Here is a 15,703-nt window from a genome sequence, read left to right as displayed (position 1 = left end):
CTTACGTAAATTAAGTTGTCATGGGATAAGAGGGAAGGTCCTTTCATGGATTGAGAACTGGTTAAGACCGGGAACAAAGAATATGAATAAATGGTAAATTTTCAGAATGGAGAAATGGTCTGTCTAGGACCAATCCTATTCAACTTATTCATAAATGATCTGGAGAAAGGAGTAAACAGTGAGGCGGCAAAGTTTGCAGATGATACTAAACTGCTCAAGATAATTAAGACCAAAGCAGACTGTGAAGAACTTCAAAAAGATCTCACAAAACTAAGTGATTGGGCAACAAAATGGCAAATGAAATTTAATGTGGATAAATGTAAAGTAATGCACATGGGAAAAAATAACCCCAACTATACATACAATATGATGGGGGGCTAATTGAGCTACAGCTAATCAGGAGAAAGATCTCAGAGTCATCGTGGATAGTTCTCTGAAGACGTCCACACAGTGTTCAGCAGCAGTCAAAAAAGCAAACGGGATGTTAGGAATCATTAAAGGAATAGAGAATAAGACAGAATATCGTATTGCCCTTATATAAATCCATGGTACGCCCACATCTTGAATACTGCATACAGATGTGGTCCCCTCAATTCGAAAAAGATACTGGCATTAGAAAAGATTCAGAAAAGGGCAACTAAAGTGATTATGGGTTTGGAACAGGTCCCATATGAGGAGAGACTAAAGAGGCTAGGACTTTTCAGCTTGGAAAAGAGGAGACTAAGGGGGATATGATAGAGGTCTATAAAATCATGAGTGGTGTGGAGAAAGTGAATAAGGAAAAGTTATTTACTTGTTCCCATAATATAAGAACTAGGGGCCACCAAATGAAATTAATGGGCAGTGGGTTTAAAACAAGTAAAAGGAAGTTCTTCACTCAGTGCACAGTCAACCTGTGGAACTCCTTGCCTGAGGAGGTTGTGAAGGCAGGACTATAACAGGGTTTAAAAGTGAACTGAATAAATTCATGGAGGTTAAGTCCATTAATGGCTAATAGGTTCACTCCCTGTTAGGTTAGGTTCACTCCTTCTGGGGCACCTGGCATTGGTCACTGTTGGCAGACAGGATACTGGGCTGGATGGACCTTTGGTCTGACCCAGTATGGCCATTTTTATGTTATGTTCATAACAGGATGCAAAAAAGGAAGGATTGTCAATCTTAGGGCAAGTCTACACTATTAAACTTAAGTCAACTTAAATGTTACTCCTCTTGTGGAGATGGCATTATTAAGTCGGTGTAGTGGGCAAGTTACATCAGTGGGAGTTGCACTGCAGTGTGGACGCTTACAGAGTTAGGATATCGACATAATTCTGTAGTGTAGACTGGGACTTCTATTTCAAATAGCCAGTTTAGCAATACTTGAATATAGGTTTTCTTCTGTCCAAGATGTTTATAAACATTGGCAATTATAACAGAAGATGTCACTCCTTTGACTTTAGTGGCGTTACATGAAAGGGGTGGTTTGTTTGTTTGTTTTTTTGGTTTTTTGACCCACTGTACTTTTAAAAAATCACATTTCATATGTGCAAATAAATGAGGGTAAATCTTTAATACACCTTTTCCAATCAGATAGCATGTCAGGTTTTAATTTGTTGTAGTCTAGAAAATAATCAAACATTAATGAAATCCTGCCAAGAGGTGCTATTGTTCATAGAGTTCGCCATAAGAGAATATTCAATATGGTGGATAATTAGCTAACCAAAGACAAATATAGTTCCATTATAAATCCAAGTAATAGATGCAGTTGGCAATCCTGGACTTTAGTATGATGATGATTTATTATTGTATTTGGGTTGTGGTAAGTGTCTTGAGGCCCAAGTCAAGGATCAGGGCACTTTTGTTGTTGTATGCATGCATGCCCCCACATACATGCACAGAGTATAAAGACAAACCCTGCCCCCAAAGCGTTTACACTCCTAAATATAAGGAAAGTAGCAACAGGTGGAGACAAGCAGACAAAGGGGAGCACAAAGTAAGTGAGACTGTACCAATTAGTGTAATAAGCAGTAATCACAGCACACCAACTGCATAGCCATTGCCTCTTTCTATCTCAATCTGGGTGTATTAATGTGTCCTTTATGACATTGTCAGGTTTGAGGCCACTATAAATTATATGATGATGATCATCATCATCTTTGGAGAGCCCAAAAATGGGCTAGGGCACTTTGCAGAAGCAAGCAGATGGTTCTTGCTCTGAAGAGTTTAAAACCTAAGCTCTGTATTGACCGCCGTAGGGAGGGTCCTAGGTGGAAAATGCAAATTACAAGGGTAAAGTTGTGCATGCAGCTAGTCAAGCATTGTACACATTTTGGTATTTCCATTAAATTTAATTTTTTTAAACCTCTCACTTTTCATAGGTAGGACAACAGAAGCCCTCTTTCCCACCTCCGCCCCGGGAGTCATGATCACAGACCATTGACGTCCATGGTCTTTGGAGGGGGCCTGCATGACAATGTGGAGGTAGGTTGGTAGAGAACTAGGGACTGGGTGTGTTGCATACATATGGGCACAAAGGATGATGATTTGCGTGATAATCCCTCTTACCTCTGAGTTGAGTTGACCTCATTCCTACACTGTATGTTCGGATTGATATATACACCTTTGGGTACAGATCATGACCTGTGACCAGTTACCAAGTTGCTGCTTACATTAGCTTAACTTGTGCCGGCAAGAAGACAGAATATTTTGGAAAGCCTCAGACAGTCCTCCTTCCCTTAATACTGTGCAATGGCTAGAGCAGTCACTCTTTAATGAACAGGCTAGGCTTATAACATTGGCAGGCCAGATGAGACCCAGAAAAAAATGTAGGATAAGTCTTGTGAAAAGGTAGCACAGTGAACTTAGGTATAATATGATGCACATTGCTTCTCCGAGCATGGCTGGAAGCTGCTTTCTCTCAGGCCATGTGCATGTGGTGTGCTGCTCTCCTGGGATGAATGTGTCCCCTTGCCTCTGTGTTACTTTTAGCCAAATTCTCTTTGAAGATTTTGAGAATCCACAAAGGGACAACTTGATGTAATATTCATATTGACCTTTTCTTTAATGTATTCTATCCCGATAAAGAAGCTGCCTTAGCAAAGTGTTGCTCACTCTTGTAAATGTAAGGGAGATGTTATAATTGTTTTCTGTGTATTGCACTTTTTTAAATGTAAGTGGCCAGATTTATCTCCTTCTGGTACAGGTGCTGATGCAGGGACCAAGGAAAAGCATTTTGCATCTCTAGGGGCCAGTGTGGCCCTGGCACGCTGAGTGTTGCCCTGACTTGCATCCCTGTTGTAATGGCCAGTGCGATCCACTGCAGGGTGGTAAAATTAGCAAGACATGGGTCTGGCCAGGCCATTGCCCCAGTTCTTCCTCTCCAGGCACCCAGGGCTCCTTTGGAGGCAGTGCAGAAGTGGTGGAGCCAGCTCTACAACAAGTTCAGGGGCTCCCTGTGCTGGGGGTATTCTTGATTGGGTTTCTGCCTATCCTGTGGTGCAAATGGCCACAGTACAATGACAAGTAAGGTCCTAGGTTGAAAGGGTCTCATCTCTGTTTTCTGTGGGGCAGTGCTACCAGAGTGAATAATGCACTGGGTGCATGCACACGTTCTCTCTCATGGCAGTTTATATCTGTTTTCCCGAACCTTAAATAAGTAATTCTGGCTGAAAGTACATGGTTTTTCACTTTTGTATATGGAAATAACACTTAGGCATGTGCACGGTCCGGTCCCAAATTACATAAGCTGTTTCAATGGACATATATGTTCATGAAAAGGAGGGTCTTTGGTATTCTCAAACTTATACATTTTCTTTCTTACCCTGCTGGGTTCATATATTCACCATTCCTAGGATCCAATATTCTTTCCGAATTATCTTCTTTTCTTTGGTGGACTTCGTCTCTCTTTGTTTCAGAAGGGATTTCTGGATACCATATAGGTCTGGTATGGCTAGGTCTAGGAAGAAGTGTGTCTGAGTGGCTAGTGCGCTGGACTGGGACTCAGCAGAGCTGGGGTCTAGTCTCACCTCTGCCACTGACCTGTGGGGTGTCTTTGAGCAAGTCACTTCTCTTCTGTTGCTCAGTTTCCCCATCTGTTAAATGGGGATGATAGGGGTCCTCCTATTTAAAGCACCTTAAGATCTACTGATGGAAACCCACTATGTAAGTGCTAGGTAGTATTAGTAAATGTGACAAGAATATAAATGTGATGACTACAATCTGAGTAATAACTAGGCAATGGTGTTATGTGACTCTGACCACATATCACATTTGTTTGTTGCATCCACATATTGTCTATCACCTTGTATTTAGATAAGGAGTTTACAATCTATGTATGGTACTTATATGGCCTCAATTAATGTAATAGATGAGTACCTTACAATCTTTGTATTTCTGCCTCCCACTCTCTGTGAGATAGGGCAGTGCTAGAATCCCCGTTTTACAGATTGAAAACTGGGACACACAAGTTAAGTGACTTGCCTAAGATCAAACACAAACTTTGTAATGGAGGAAAGAATTGAACCTGGATCTCCCAAGGTCCAGAGGAGCACCTTAATCACTGGACCATCTTTCCTCTGTCCTTTTGATCAGAGACATCTCTTTATGCTTGTACAGTGCATGGCACAATGGAATTCTGACCATTTATGATGATAAATGAGTTAGTCTTACAGATCTGTTACATGCACATAAGGGTGGACTTTACTCCAGCGAAGAGGGCTGATATAAGGTGCACCTCCCACCTTAAACTAGAATATAAATGTGGAGGGACACATCAGCATATAGGGAAAATGGAATTCACCCCCAAATTTCCTCTAGTCCCCTGAACAAAGCTCAGACAATCAGGCTTTGAATAGGAAGTTTTAGAGGGTTCATTGCAAGACAGATTCTAATATTACAAATACATTGTTAAAAATGATGGTTTCAGTTTGAACAAGAAGTCTTTGCCACTGTACAGTTTTGCTGCTTTCACAAGTCTGCGACTCATCACTGAATGTCATGGGGTGGCTTTAGGGTCTCTAAGCATCAGGTTTGAAATACCTAATTTTCCTCAAACAGATTTGAATCGCAGCAGCAACTCTGCTCTTTATCCTTTCTGATTCGATTCAATTAGACTTTATTCGCAGGGCAAGCTATACAACTGTTGCCAACATGTAAAAAGAAAAAAGAGCGGTCCCCCTCAGGTGTCCATCAGAGGCATGTACGACACATCCAGAAGAGGTTACACATTGCATTTGGAGTTTGATCCCCCATGTCCATTTGTCATCTTTAGCCATTACTGATTTGGTGGCAATTTGCTACATAGCATGACGCCATCTCTGTCGTGTCTCTTCTTTCTCCCAGGGTTAGACACCTCCATTGAATTGCGTACTTCACGTGTGGCTTTCAGGTAAGTTCTTAAATAGTCAAGTCATACTTGTTCTGCTTGAATACTGAAGTTCTTCTAGCGCTCTGTGTGAGAGTAAGGATTTGCCAAAATGTCCTTTCCAAAAGTTCTCTTCTTGTCCACGTAGCTGCCAGCATCCACCCGAAATGTGGATGTACATCAGTGGGGCTGTATATACAAGATATAGTTTGTAATGTGCTTTGGGATGAAATGTGCAATATAAGTGCAAGATATTTTTATTACTGTATTATACAATTCATCGCAAATGTCAAACAGCTCAGCTTAGAGGAGCATTCTTACAGTAATCAGAGAGAGTATGTACAGGATGTCTGTATAGTAATTGCTTCATTAAATACCTCAACTCTTCTAACACAAAATATATTCATAAAGTGGGAATTGAAAATGTAGGTTGCCCTTTAAAATAAGGATCCCAAGCATTTCCGGTGATGTAAAGGTGCATGCTACATTAAGATGTGCAAAGAATGAGACATGGTTTCCCTACAGTGTGTGATAGACACTACTACAACTCACACTCATGATGGAGTTCAGTAGGACTTATGTATCTGTTTGTTGTAAAGCATCAGGGCATTTTAGAAGGTAAGAAGACTAAGACCATGATTTTCAAAACTGACTTGAGATTTTGGATGGCTGATTTGGGGGGCTTGACTTTCAGAAGGCAAGTGTTCAGTACTTTGTGAAAATCAGGCTCTTGAATGTGTCTCAAGCGGCCATCCAAGTCATCGGTGAGATCTGAAAATCTTGACCTTAGCCTTCCCCCCCCGCCCCAAGGAGCCTGCAGTTGAACTGTAGATTTTTAAAAAACCAAGCATGTGCCCAAAAGAATATACCACAAAGGCAAGCAGGAGACTACCAAGGATATCTCAGAAAGGCTTCATCCACTAATGGCTGTAGGAAGACCTGTTCATTGCTAGTCATATGGAGAGGAGCAGCTTCAGGCAGAAACTAACCTGAATTGCAGGAGAGAGCAAAAAAAGACAGCTGGCAATTTCAATAGAGCAATTTCAGTGTAAACTGAGAGGAGCCCGCTGTGGGAGAATAAGGAAATGAGGGGTGAAATCTAGCTCTGTTGAAGTCGAGAGAAATGTTGCCATTAGCTTCAGTGGGGGCAGGATTACCTCTGAGGAGCACAGGTATGGAGCGCAATCTCTCTACTGTGGATGCTGCTTCAACAATGTGAGGTGGCTTGTGATGCCATGGCAGTCATCTTGGTGTACCCCCTCTCTGTCACACACAACACCACAGGCAAGTCCTGCCTCACTTCTCTTCACCTAAGATATAAACTAGTCCAGACAAACCATTTTAGGTCACTTGGGGAGCTGGCCATCAGGGAAGCCAAACAGATGGGTAGCCTGCGTACCCACCCACTAGATAGGCAGCCCAGGAACCAGCCACCCATGGAGCCTGGAACTCCCAGCTTTGTGGTAGTCAGCCTGGAGGGTTACCACAGAACTGAGGAGACTGAGCCAGGAACCTTGAGTTCTCTGGCAGCACACCAGACCAGTTGCTATGGGCTCCCTAGCAAAGCTGAGTAGAGGTTCAGCAGAAATACATCATGGCAAAGTCTGACCACTGGTCAGATAATCCTCACTTGACACTGTGGGTCTAACCAATTACTGTCTCTTAAAAGAAAAAAGAAAAAAGAAAAAAGAAAAAAAAAAGGAAAAAAAAGAGGTTAAAGTAGTGTTGGGTAGATTTGGGGCTGAGAACCTCCATGGACATCTACATGGAATGGGATATATATAATTTTTTTTTACCCTTTCCAGTTCCAGGACCCAATGTGGTAGGGGATAGCATTTATCTATTAAATTTATTTTCTTCAGGTGGTGGATGCACGAAAAGTATCTATGCTGTTGATTTGATCCCTAACTGTTTTTGAAGGCAATGGCCATTGACAGTGTGGACTAGCTGAGGCGAACTCGATTGCTATAGAGGGGTTTTAGTTCATTCCTTTAGGGATGTTTTTCATTTGGTGGTGATGAACTGCATTTCTGTCTTGAAGGCCCTTGTGCAGGGAGTCCCCTTATCGATCAGTGCTGTTTAGTGGGCAAGTGAAGGCAGTCAGATAATAATAGATCAATAAACCATGACAGGCTGTGCATTAATAGTGCATTGGTGCACACCATGGCTGTATTGAGGTATAAGGTCGAATGCCATCAATCAACAGGTTGTTTGTGTACCAGTGGCCTCCTAATACACACCTTTGAGTGGCTTATTGCTATTCAAGTAAGGGAGTTGTTAATTTGAAATGTAATTTCAAAATAAAACAAACCTCCTTTAAAATCAAGGTTAGCTTTTTTCTTCAATTTATCCTTCCACCGTGAAACAGAATTCCTAACAAAAGGATAAGAGACAATAACAGGAAAGGATGTGCTGCCACTGAACCAGAGGGACTGGCTTTCCTGTTTCCTTCCTCCCCATATTCTGTTAGACTATTACACTTATAGCACTTTGTGTCTGAGCGAGGTGTAATTCATATACTGATATCTAAATTACTGTTATCCTTGCACCCAGTTACGGTGACTCTGTCTTAGAACCTTCTTTGTTCCTGGCTGAAATCCCAGAGAGGATGAGAGCCAGATGGCTGAAGTTCAACCCAGATGAAGAGGTCTCGATCTATGCAGGATCTTGTTTGTTCTCTGGCTGCCATCTTTGTCAGTGGGGTATTCCAGGGTGGCCTAGCAAGGATTATAACCATGGGTTATCTGTGACTATAAACCTGAACATGGATGACACAGCTTCAGTGGTGGCATCAAAAATGAATGTATTCATCTCCAAAATATTTTGAAGTTTATAAACTTTTCTTCCAGATGCACATGTTGCTATGGTGATCCATACCTTGGCAACCTTCAGGCTTGGATTACAGCAATGTATACGCATTTCAGCTATGGAAAAATGGGGCAACATGCATGTTCAAAAGCCTTTGCCTGAGAGCATTGGTAATGCCCCTGGCTGGCTGTTAACCTTGCAACACACTTCACATCTTGAAGGTAGTTACTGTTTAAAGTCTTTAATAATACAGGACCAACCTATGATGGACTTTCTGCTGCCCTTTGTCCTGTTATACCTTTTGTTAAGATCAGTGTAGTAGGAGCTATAACAGGTTATATTCTTAAGAGGCTGAGCTTTATTTGACAAGAGTCCCTGACTCAAATGCTTTTCCCACTTCCGTTTACATCAAGGTAAAATGTTTCAAGACCTTTTTTTTAAAAAAAACAAACGCTTTGTTTAGTTTTGATTTGGGGATTTTTACAGGCATATTTTTTGTTAAAAGTTTGAGGTTTGCTAAGGCACTCAAAGGATTTCAAAGTTGGTGCCAACATTACTGCTGTTAGACAAAATTCGCAAATGTGATTAGATTCTGCATCCTTCCATTTTGGGGTGCCCAGCTGGAAACTCACTCTAAAGGAGCCTGGTTTTCAGAAAATACTGAGCACCTGCTTTCTGAAATTCAGGCTCCTTTAGGGTGACTCAAGAAGATACTATATATTAATGAAATGCTCATCCATTGAGACTTTTCCTAGAGTATATAACAAAAAGATAAACCTTAACTGAAACTTTGTAGATACTTAGGGGCACATTTGGTGCATGCTTTTATGCTTTCATATAAACAATTAATAGTAATAGTATCTATGGAATATCAAAAGCTATTGCATCGAGGAGTTTTGAGAAGGGTGGTGGTTTATAATTTGCATTACTTTAGTCTCTAGAAGATCTAAGCTCAGGGCCCCCTTGGTAGGTATTGCAAATATAATAGGATGATAGTCCCTCCCTCAAGCAGCCTACTGTCTAAAATAGACAAGAAGTACAAAAGGTGGGAAGAGTAGACCGAGAGAGGAAGTGATTTGCCTGAGGTCACACAGCAGAGCAAGGAGAGAACCCAGGTCTCCTGATTCCCAGTCCAGTGCATGAGCCGTTAGACCATGGAACTGTTGATAGGGGACAGGAAAAAATAGAGAATGAGGAAAGTAATGGAGAAGCTCACTTTTGTTGATTACAGGAACATCAGCGTCTGAATTTAGAACCAAAGTCAAATCTGCATTAAAGCCCAAATGAAGGAAAACTCTGAAGTTAAGGACTTGTTAACATAGTCACGTATGGCATTTCTGCATGAAATCTTTGCTCCATTTGAGTCTTGTGGAACAAAGTTATTTGGATGTCCACCAGGCTGCAGAATTCTGGGGAACAAGATGAACAATTGCTGGGTAAATAATTTGCTCCTGTAGTGAGTCTGCTAGTGGACTTACAAAGATCTGTAGATTTCCTTCTTGTAGCTTGCTATATCTTGCACCTTTAAAGAACCACAATGAAAGAGTATGTGAGCATTCATAAACTCTGCATGTGATCAGTACCTACATATAAATTATCATGCATATAAATATGTATAATAGTATTATTAATGTGAAAGAGTATGCTGGCTATCTTACAGAACATGCAGAAAGCTTAGATTCTTGCCCCGAAGAGCTTACTGGGACAAGACATAAGTGGAGTAAGAAACAGGGAGGCGGGAATGGTCTGATGAATATAGGAATTGCCATACTGGATACTGGGCTAGACCACTGGTCTATCTCTGAGTACCAGAAGCTTCAGAGGAAGGTACAAGAATTCTTGTAATGGAGAATTTATAGAAAAAAACACACCCGCTAACTTACAGGGATTGGCTTTATGCCCTGAATCATAAAGGTTTTATATTCCTTCTAGAGTATCGTCATATATAATCTAACTGGGGCTGTTCTCATTTAAATGTCTAAGCCTTTTCTGTAATCTTCTAAGCCCTTGGTCTCAATGCGTCTTGTAGCAATGAGTTCCACAGCTAATATTGGTTGGAAAATGACATAGGAGGTTACAGAAATAAGAGCTCATATGATTACACAGTTTTAGGCATGTACCCATGTTAAAGCAACTTGTAGTTTTGTCTCCTTAAGGGAGACTAGGACTTGCGATAAATGGCATTTGGTAAAATTCAGCTCCTGTGGGATGAGAAAATAGGACAAAATACATGGCTGACCCAAATGACTCTAGTATCAGTTATACAGTGGCTCACTGTTTAGGGCGCTTGATGAAATCTGAAAGGGTTAGATTTTGCCACAACGGGAAAGGACTTAAAGGATTTTAAAAAGTAAAATTCACATGCTGGATTATTTTAAAAATAGTCTAGTATTTCAATCTGGTAAAGAAATAGCACATTTGGATTTGTGAGCTTGATGTTTGTTTTAATAGGGGACAAATAATATTGAAAAAAATTTAAAAAGTTATGCAACGACTTATATTTACAGCTGAGAGTGCAATAAAGCCATGCACCCTGGATTTTTATTTTATTTCTTTTTTATTGTACTCTCAGCTCTTTGCGCAATAGCTTCCTTTTCCATCATGGCACAGCTACTCCTTCCTGAGTTGGAAACCATAATGGATCTCTATATCATACAGAGTTTGGAGGACTTATTCATTTTTCCTGCAAAACTTAAATAAAGTGCAAAACTTTCAGCCCATCAATCCTTTAGCAAGCTGTCCAAGGTGACATTTCATTAGCACATTTTGTCAGTGGATAAATCGTACAGCATGCACTGAAGAGAAGGTGGAAAACATCCAGTCCTTTTTCATTAGATCCATCCCAAGTTGTATCACTGGAGATTACATACAAAAAGCACACGAGACAGAGGAAGCGCTAGGCTGTCTATAAACTGCATTAATCATTCATTCCCTTCCGAGTGCTTTAAGTCAGTGCCATGTCTCTGGTTAGGCCCAAAACTGGCTATTCAATTTTGAGCTGCGTGACAGATACATTTCAAGGAAAATCACAGACATAACAACTGCTGCCAGGCTTGATAAAGTCCTCATTCATCAATTAAGAAGTTTCCAATAAGGGGAGATGGATACAGCAAAATAAGGCAGATCGCATGGTAATGTGTACTGTGTTTTTTTTGTTTTCCCTCACCCCCTATGCGCACGCGTTCTTGCTCGCTCACTGTCTTGCTGCTTTTGCTGATTCTGAGAAGAGAGAAATAAGGATGTCAGCGGGGAGCTTTGATTCACTAGGATGCACTAATTACCTAAGGGACTGGGACTACTTTGCTACTCCACCTACACTAAGTGACAAAGGGCTAAAGGAAGATAACAAATACCATTTACTGTGGTGTGGAAATGCTGATTTTCACTTAATGAAGTTTTTAGTGGTCAAGCTGAAAATAGTTGTGCCAGTCAAAGGGGATCTGCATAATAATGACAACAAACACGCCTCGGGTGAACTTCTATAAAATATGCCATGTTCATGAGCAGAGCTTCTCGCATGCACTGGGGTAGATTGATGAACAGCTTAAACTTGAGATAAGGCCATTAAAGGGACACTGTCAGGTTAAAAATCATGGGCCAATTTGTGGCTTGAAATTGGGCGGTGGTGAGGGGCTGTGCTGCAGTTGGAAATTCCTGGAGCAATTCTACCAGCATTCCTCCTGGCGCTGCAATTCTACCACCATTCCTCCGTGGAAGCTCTGCCATACTTTGAAAAGGGGCAAAGTGTGCCCCATTCTACCTACTTCCATTGGATAGTGTTGTTGGGGGGCAAAGCGGGGAGGAACAGGGTCTTGGCCTGCTCTCACCCTCTCCCTGCCCCCTCAGGGCTTGCTAGCAGCAGTTCTAGACAAGCAGAGTGCCTACCACTATCCACCAGGAATGCGGCTGGCCCTTATGCAGGCTTCTGGTGCCTTGTCTCCCCTCTGGCATCCAGGCAGGGTTATTCACAACATGGTCCCATGTAGGCTAATTTCCAATAATCCATTCTTTCTTGGACTGTTAAAAGAGGATTTGTAAAAAGCATTAAGGGGCAGTTTTCCATAGGTCCCTGAGAAGTGCAAAGGGGAAAGAAATATCCCCTGTGAGAGCCCCCAGTGCAGGGGGGCCTCCTCTGCCAGCCGTTGACGGTTTATGCTGTCCCTGCTCACGCACTACCCAGCCCTTGATGTGCATGGGTGGCTTGAAGAGTAGGAGAGGGCCTGGCCAGAGCTCCGACAAGTCTCTTCTTCATGAAGCCCATTGGGGGCCCCTGGAAGTGGAGTGTAAGTTAGAAGCCACAAGGCTGCTGTAGCTGATGCTGGGGACTTATGTTTTCCTCCACCCCGTTCTTCTGCCCCGCTCAGGAACAAAGGAATAGATCATTGTGTCCCTAGTTTTCACTGTTTGTGCAGTGTAATTTCTGGGGCAATGAAAATACACACATCAGTTTTACTTTCATTTGTAATCCCTTTCCTGTTGTGTTTTTCTAGCACCATATCTCAATATATGTTTGTGCTGGCATCAAGATTTCAGCCTAAAAATACGGTTTTTCAAATTCAATTTTAAAAGAGGTAAAAAACTGCTGTGATTAGTAAACCCTTTTTCTCACAAAAGAAATGTAGGTCCCTATGAGTGGATTTTCCTCTTCTAAGTTTTTCTGACTCATATGATTGAATAAAAAGAAGTCAGGCATTTGGAATTTATTTTTCCAAGTTCCCAGAAGTAACAAAATAGAATTGAGACATTGTTTAAGTCCTCAGCCTTTGTTCAGAATTGCTCAGAACTAACTGACTGCTCTTATTATTAATGTCTGTACTTTGGGTGGCAGGACCTTTTTCATGTTCTACAGCTACACTAGGGAACATCTTCCTCTCATTAGATTCTGGCAGTTGGAGGTTCTCAAGGTGTGTGTGTGCGGGGAGGGGAGGGGAGGGGAGGGGTGGTGCATCTTTACACAGGAATTTTCACTCAGGAATAAACTGTCTGTATTTTCTGAGTTTCTTTTTCTCTTACGTCTGAAGTTCTGTGTGATGAATAAATGATTTTCTACCACCTTTTCCACAAACTCTGATGTTGCAGCCTACATTTATGACATGACAATCCATTATCATTACATCCTCCTTGCACCACTGTTGATGCACAGGGTGGAAACTAGACTCTTGGATCCCCCCCTGTCATCAGCGACTGCTTCCTTCTGTTCTGTGGGGTTGAGATTGACTGACTGTTCTGCCCTCCCTGCTATGGGTTCTTTTTCCATTGGGTGCCCTAGTTTCCTCTCCAGCTCTCACAGCTGTATGTTCGCATTGGGAGTACATTTGAGTTGAAAATTCTCGGCTTTGGCCTGGTGCCATATGTCACGAATCTCCAGATGTTAAGGTTAATGGATGCTTTTCCTACCCTTGATGTCACTTCCTTCTGAAGTTTCTCTTACTGTGGAAATAATTGTGCTGTCATACCTATGTAGGTTGAACTAGGTGCATGAAATAAGCTGTGAAATAGTGCATCTTTTTTACTCACGAAGGTAGCTTTGGTAAATAACATGTTTCAAAAGTTAGACGTGAAAATAAAAGGATTAATTTTAATTGATTATATGTCTCCTCTTTAAAGAAAGAACCTGTTTTAAACTCACCATATTTAATCTGTAATATGTAATCTCTGCCATGGAGATTAACTCTAAAAGAGTGAAGTTCCTGTTCAGGAGCCGGTGTAGACCAAGGGTGTGAATAAACGACTAGTGTTTAGCTGGCTGGAGTATTTTTTTTAAATTGTTTTAACTCAGGTCTGTCACAATGATAAAACTGCATTGCATTAAATCAAATGGCACTGAAAGATTGGTAAAAAAGCACCAATTCCAGTAAAGTTATTGAAACGGCAATCTAGGTGTGCAACTGCCTGGGCAAGAGGGCTTCGTTCTTCGGGAACATAATTGGTCTTAAAGGTCACTTGTACAGTCTCAAAAATCATTTTGAGGAGCAGTTCTCATTGGGTAGCTAGAACCACTAAATATTGCTACAGCTCATCCAGCAGTGCAACTGATGGCCCGTTTTTTAAAGTAGTGCTCACGGTGCCCTAGGGTTTTTTCCTTCTCATAAAATTATATTTGGATTATACAGATTGTAATAAAACCATGGTAACTATACAAATGCTAATATAAAATTATGACCCAACATGTTTTACCTCAGGAAGGTCTTTGTTACTCTGGTTACGACAGGTTTAGTATAGTTATAAATAGAAATAAACTATACTGTAGTTTTATCTTAGTATCTCCATCATAACCCAAATTTGCTTCAAGAGCAGTGACTCTTGTCATAGTTTCTTTGTAATAACAGCTTTTGTTTTCTTTTGTCATTGCTCAGATTTCATTCCATTGCTCATGTGGCAGGTAGCACTTACAAAGAGACTAAAAAAGTTGGTGGGGGAGTAGCAGGTTTCTTTAGAAGGCAGAAACTATCTTAAATGTTCATAATTTTTTGTATTGCAGGGCCCATTAATTCATTGATGTTTGTAAAGCATTTTGAGATCCTTGAATGAAAGATAAGATTATATATATAGATAGTGGCCTGCACACACACACGTGTGTGTGTGTGTGTGTGTATATATATATACATACACGTGTACGTGCAGGCCACTATATTATATGTGAAGTATTATTTAGATCAGTGGTTCCCAAACTTTTTCCGCTGCTTGTGCGGGGAAAGCCCCTGGTGGGCTGGGCCAGTTTGTTTACCTGCCGCGTCCGCGGGTTCGGCCGATCGCGGCTCCCAGTGGCTGCGGTTCACTGCTCCAGGCCAATGAGAGCTGTGGGAAGCAGCGTGAGCCGAGGGACGTACTGGCCGCCGCTTCCAGCAGCTCCCATTGGCCTGGAGCGGCAAACCGCGGCCACTGGGAGCCGCGATTGGCCGAACCCGCGGATGCGGCAGGTAAACAGCCCGGCCCGGCCCGCCAGGGGCTTTCCCCGCACAAGTAGCAGAACAAGTCTGGGAACCACTGATTTATATTGTGGTTAAACCTGAGCTTTTTCTTTAACTGTAGCAATAACCACTTGAGTCAGTGGGTACTAATCCCTGTAATGTAACAATGGTATTTGCTCTTGGATCTCTCACTTATGTCGGATCCTTATTATACTCAGGTTTGATGCAGGGAGTCTTTCATGATGCTGGATATTGATTTTTCATGAGGGTTGGCTGAAGATTTTCCATTTAACTTTTTTTTTGTTTGATGGGACATGAGGGTGGCTTTTTTTTTTTTTTTTTTGACACAATGAAAACTTTCCATGAAAGTGTACTTCCACCCCAAAGTTGTGGGTTTTTTTTTTTTTTTTGAATTTTCCATTGAAAACCTGAAAACATCAGTTTTCAGAAGAAATGTTTTTCACTGTCTGGAAGCTGTTGAGATTTTTAAAAGGAAAGGGATTGGTGGCATAATCAGAACACACTTTTGCTAGAAATATTGTTGAAAACTAGAGCTGATCAGATTTGTTCTTGTGGAAAATTTCAATGAAAATGGGGGGAAGGGGGAATCTTTATGTTGAAAGTTTCAGAGGAATGTTTCTAC

At 41.4% G+C, this 15,703-nt stretch overlaps 1 long non-coding RNA gene across 3 annotated transcripts in view; it reads left to right on the top strand.

Annotated features, from left to right (window-relative positions):
- The window catches only part of LOC122466023, a 100,045-nt gene that overhangs the window by 29,298 nt on the left and 55,044 nt on the right, over positions 1-15,703 (top strand). For 2 of the 3 annotated variants that reach the window (XR_006291221.1, XR_006291222.1), the window contains exons 2-4: positions 2,358-2,460; positions 5,320-5,365; positions 10,722-11,800. This is a non-coding gene — a long non-coding RNA (uncharacterized LOC122466023). Of the gene's footprint in view, positions 1-2,357; positions 2,461-5,319; positions 5,366-10,721; positions 11,801-15,703 lie in introns of those variants that run through there. The other variant, XR_006291223.1, reaches the window with a different exon arrangement.

The sequence above is a fragment of the Chelonia mydas genome, chromosome 5 (assembly GCF_015237465.2).
Source record: "Chelonia mydas isolate rCheMyd1 chromosome 5, rCheMyd1.pri.v2, whole genome shotgun sequence".
Lineage (NCBI taxonomy): Eukaryota > Metazoa > Chordata > Testudines > Cheloniidae > Chelonia > Chelonia mydas.
The sequence above is the reverse complement of the archived record's forward strand: the minus strand, read 5'-3'. Positions and strand labels throughout refer to the sequence as shown.